The following is a 5838-nucleotide window of genomic DNA, read 5'->3' on the forward strand; positions in this document are numbered from 1 at the left end:
AGATGTGTTTAAGACAATGTTCTAAATGATTTAGATGTTCATATAATGACAATCCGGATGTTACAAAGTTAATGACAATTTGAATGTTCACAAAGTTCTAGACATGTTGTTTGTTACTTGATTGCTTTACAAAGATCTACAATTTAGAATGGTGAACAGGTTGACTGCCCACAAAGTTCTAGACATCTTCCAAAGGTTTAAGTGCTTAATTGCTTCCAAAGTAGGTTTGACTGCTTTCTATTCAAAGTAGGTAAATATTCGCAGTACTGACTGCTTATAAAGATTTGCAATGTTTGACTGCTTACAAACACAAATAAGTAAACATAAAATAATAACCATACAGCAACTAAAAAAGTAATCTTTCATGTGCTTTGTTTATATTTTTCTAATGTAAACTTGTAGTTCTTCATTCATTTTAAGAAGGTTCTAGTTAGCTTCCTCTGAATTAGATATGTTTGTTTCCAATTCTTGCTTCTCTGATTATAGAGACTTGATCAAATCCATTAGATCATTCTCCGTCTTCTTAGTAGCCTTTTCCTTGTGAATTTCATTGCTTTGAGGAAGATCAATCTAATAGAAAAAATCACATGAACTATCATTCTGCAAATTAAAATGGTAGCAGCTGAAATAAGTATAAAAAAAAAGCAGCAACTAAAAATAAGTAAAAAAAAAAAGACAGCAACTGTAAATAACTTAAAAGATGGCGGTAGCTTAAATTAAGCTTAGCAGCACCTGACATTAAACTATACTTGCTTTAAAATTGATACATCTCAAAAACCTCATTCTAGGATTGTTTTTTGTAATTAAAGTCTTCAGAGCAGCTTTGATTCCACAATGGCATCTAACATTTGTCACAGGATAAGAAGAATATTTTGAATGTGCTGGATTTTTCGGAGTGCGGTTGAATAGAAGAGCTTAGGTTTCGGTTCGGTTGATGAAGAAGAGCATTTTGGGTTTAGGAAATGGTTGGAGGAGGAAGAAGAAATGACAGATTTCAAATGGGGTAGCATAAGGGTATTTATGTTCTAATGTAAAATAATTTTATATTCTAAGTCACGTTAACCACACGTGATTATTTTCATTCAAAAAATTGGATGTCAATATAACGAAAGGCCAACCTTGCAATGTCCCATTAATTTAGGGGTCTGGTTGTAGCGTTTTAAAGATGTTTATTTTGTTGAAAAGCTTGAAAAAGTATAAAAGAAAAAAAGAGAGAGAGAGAGAGACAAAACTTGCTAACTAAGAATCCACTAGAGCTTGGCTCTTTTGCCACTCGACTGAAATTTATTTTGCTCGTTTGATAAATGAGATGAGCTTAGATTGGCCTTGATTCACTTGACTTTATTTTTTTGAAGAAGAAAATTTTGGAAGAACCTGTACATGAACAAACAGAAAATATTACCAAAGAGGTCCCTCACACTTACAAACCTTACTACAGAACAGAAATTATTAATAAAATCTATAACATTCAGCACTAAGAAGGTACCTACAAAACAAACCTCCCAACAAAATAGAACAACTGGATAGAACTAAACTTACCAAGTTCACCATAACAAGTTCCAGTTAATGCAAAACAACCACAGAAACCACCATTAAGAATAATTACAATTCTAAGCTCCCCATTTATCATTTAGAACCAGTGGATTCTCCACAACACCCTCTTGTATCGGCTTCTTGGCTTTGCTCTGTCTCTCATCATTTCGACTACCTGCCCAACAAAGAAACAATGCTTTAATGTTAAAATCTCCTAGTTTTCAGCTTTATTCTAGTAAATTATTATATTTCTTACAAGCCAAACATCCCACATCACAGTTGCAATCCAGATAGGCCACCAACTCTTGCCCTCTCTGTTTGCCACGTGATCTTTCCATTTAAAAAGACCAATTACATACTTTGGAAAATCTCCTTTGACAACCATAAAATATGCCCGACAAAAGGACCTTTCAGAAAAAAAAAAAATTTGTTTCCAGTAGTCTCTTCTTTACTGTAAATAACACAAGTAAATATGCTAGACCACTCTTCTATTATTGCAAGCCAAGCAAAAAAAAAAAACTATGGTCTTAATAGGTATTTTAATCTTTCAAAGGCTAGGAAGAACTATATGACCACCATTGTCCAAAAAAATTGTAGAGGGACAACTGAGTAAATTCCATCACTGCTAAATCCCTACTTAGCCACATCTGGCTCTACAAAATTCATCATCTGCTATTCTCCCTGATCAAACTATCATCTAAGCATCTTCTATATCTCAGATCCTAATCTAAAAAAATTAAAGAAACATAGTAGAAGATAGAGATCTATCACACACTATCGATAATAATATGCAAGAAATAAAGCGTAAAAAGACAATCACAAACACACAAAAATTTATATGAAAAAAAATCTAAAATTCGGTAAAATACTATGGATCCAAACTCGAATCGAAACCATTCACTAAAACTTATAGCAATTAACAAAAAGCTTACATTTCACCGGCCAATTCTCATAACTCAATCCATACCAATACCAATCTTGCTCGCTAGACCCGACGATGCACTGCTTCCCATAATAGGTTTTCAAACCTTAGTGACCTTCGAGGTTGATCATTCCATCTCAGTGATCCTCATGATATAGTTCTTCTAGATCCGATGTAAATGCATAGAGTTGAGAACGATTCAGCTCATTCCGTCTAAAGTATAGAAGTAATCTTCAAAAGATGATCTTAATATTGATCAACGGCTTCTCTAAAAGATGATATCCAATTTATTACTTAATAGTCCTCCCTCTCTTAGAGACAAAGTCAAATATAAGTCAAATCAAATCTCACGTAACTCTAGAAATTATAAATTACATGGGTGCATTTGAACAGTACTCGAGTGCGTTCAAACACGGCGACTTGAAGTGTGAACGCACTGCGAACAGCGAAATATGAATCTCTATATGTGTGAAGGCTTGCAGGGTGTATTCGAATGGCCAAAACAAACTTTTTATATGTGAGAAAGTGATGAATGGTTGTAGGGTGCATTCGAACGACCTTCAATGTGCATTCAAATGGGCCAGAGTGCGTTTGAATGCACTTCAAATAGCAGAGTAGACAGTTGGATGTAGAGTGGTTGTTTCGATGCCTTTAGATAATTTTTCATAGTTCTATAACTATCATGACACTATTTGAGCACTTTAATAACAATTCTAAAATTGTTTTGAATACTTTGTCTTCAAAATTAATCTTTCACTTTAATATTCTTCATCAAATATTTCATAACCTGTGCATATGCTCATACATAAAATCTAGATATATTACATGAATATAAATTATATTTTGAAAGATAATTTGTTAATTACATAAGTACAAATAAAACTTAAAAATCTATTCCTTTAGAAATTTGTGACAAAACATAATTTCTTAGAATACAAAGTGAGCCCATAATAATGTATACATCATATAAAGCAGAGCACCAAGTTTTTTTTGCTATCAAATATCTTGCAGAACTTCAACACTCATATAAGTAAAATGCATGTGAGACTATAAATTTAAAACAAATTAAGCAATCAATAGCAAACCAAACCAAAATATCTAACACTATTATATATTACTCTTTTCCTTTTTGTCATAAATTAACAAAGAATACAATCGTGTTCCCTCTCAAAATTATAGTTTATTTCACATCATTTTTTAGTAATTTTAAATACACACAAAAATATTTTAAGTCTCAAATTCAATCTTCAAGTAGTCAAAGTCAAAAACGATTCACAAATCAAAAGATTTAACATTTGAGTTCACATATCATATTTAAGTATTTTTGGTTGACGCACTCAAAAATTTCAAATTAACTCATAAAAGAAGTTAGTCTCATTATAAAATCAAGAAGAAATAGATGCACAAATATTTATATTAGCATATTATAAACTAAGCGGTTTGATCACTCAAAATTATCAAAAGAAAATATATAATTTGATACGATTTGGACTTCACCAATGTCGTCTCGAGCATGGATATACTTTAGGGATGTCTTTATTTTTTGTTTTAGTATTTAATTCTAGAAAAATAACTTTTATGTATATCGCGTTCGAACGCGGGTGGAGTGCGTTCGAATGCCTGCATCAGGTTTGCACATCCAGAGAGTGTGAATTGTTCGTTCGAACGCGCCCTGCGAATGCCGCATCGCGTTCGCAAATCCAGAGAAGTGAGAAATGTGTGCGTTCGAACGCGGTCGGCGAAAATGCATTGTTTAGGTTATTTTTGAATTGTTGGTTAGCCTCTAGAGGTGTGGATGGCAACCATGGAGTCATTATTGATGAATTAAGTTTTTTGTCTTGCCTCCTTCATCTTATTCACTCTCGTTGTCTCGATCCCCGACGACGCCGCTTCTAGCCTCCTTCGATCGGCCAATCACCCTAGTCACTTAGGGGCGGCTCACTCCTTCCCTTTCTTCCAATCTATCCAACACATGCCCTAACCCTTCCATCACCTATAACCCTTCCATCACCCATAACTATTCCACCACCACTTATTCACCGATGCCACCCCATATCACCGGTCCACCACCAACCACCATCATCTAGGATCTCGTGCCTCTATCTTCGGATCCTAAGATAGACCCCCTGACATTTATCCACTAAATGGACGATATCTCGAGTCCCCTACATCTGATTTGCCTGAAACTTAATTTGTTGGAAAGCTCTTTTCCGAGGCTATGACATATCAAAATCTCACATCCATCTGATGGCAACATCATTCAGGATCTATTTTCAAAGTTCTATGTCAGATCTTATCAAGATCTGAAAATCAGAATAGATTGAGCCTTTGCCCAAAAGGGGAGATCGTATCAAGCTGATATCAGAGTCACCATTTCTCGGACACGCACTTCCTATGACGACAAGCAGAGCCATGGCTGCGCGGCGAGATGATGAAGAAGAGATTCTCTCAATAGAGGAGGGGGAAATGGTTGCTGGGACTTCCACCTACGGAACCATCCAATCAAATCAGAATACGGAAGAACCTAGCGTTCAAGCTGTGTTGGGATCTTTTTCCGAATAAATAGCCATCAATAACCAAATGATGATGGAGATGATGTGGGAATTACGGGTGACAAGGGAAGCCATGGCGAACATGAATGCACCATCGACCCCACAACGCGAGATTACCCCCATGAACCCACCGGTTCAAAATTTGCAACCACAAGAGCCGCTGCTGCCACCACCCTATGGGCAAAGACAAGCAAGGATGGTTCCACTAGGCCCAGTTGCAGGTGAGCCCATCCGAAGAGCAAACCACTATAGAGATCACCTTGGAGATCAAGATCCATAGGCGGGGCAATACGACTCGAAACCACGGCGAGTTAATCAAAATCGAAGGAGGGATCATCAACCATTCATGGTGCATCCGCCTCTGGTTAGACAAGGACTTGGACATGATTCGGATCGAGACAACGGCATCCATGGGCAAATCATGCGTCTCTAATTTTCCAAGTTCAAAGGTGGCGATCCGATCGATTGGTTGTATAGGGTGGAGCAATTCTTCGCATACCAGGGTATGACGGAAGAATATAATTTGACGCTTGCGAGCTTCCACCTTGAAGATGCGGCGCTTCATTGGTTTTGAGCAGCCAATGCCAATGAGGCTATCGAAACTTGGGCTGACTTTTGCGCCGATATCACGCGGCGATTTGGAGCGTCAGGGTATGAAGACTTCGATGCTCTCCTCTCAAAGACGATGCAAAAGACCACGATTGGGGCATACCAAGAAGAATTTGAGAGGATAAGTAGCCGATGTCAACCCCCATGGACAGCAACTTCGTAGCACCTTCATCTCCGGGCTGCAGGGAGACATCCAAGCTGACGTGAGGGCTTTAAGGCCTA

The 5838-nt window shown here is 37.0% G+C and overlaps 1 long non-coding RNA gene across 1 annotated transcript; it reads right to left on the bottom strand.

Annotated features, from left to right (window-relative positions):
• Window positions 1-434: 434 nt before the first annotated feature.
• Window positions 435-1812, bottom strand: LOC140795596 (uncharacterized). Its single transcript, XR_012110322.1, has 3 exons — window positions 1790-1812; window positions 1540-1708; window positions 435-570 (listed from the first exon to the last, which is right to left on the bottom strand). It is a non-coding gene; the product is annotated as an uncharacterized lncRNA (long non-coding RNA).
• Window positions 1813-5838: the final 4026 nt, after the last annotated feature.

Source organism: Typha latifolia, chromosome 9, assembly GCF_019914945.1.
Source record: "Typha latifolia isolate L0001 chromosome 9, TyphaL0001v2, whole genome shotgun sequence".
NCBI lineage: Eukaryota > Viridiplantae > Streptophyta > Magnoliopsida > Poales > Typhaceae > Typha > Typha latifolia.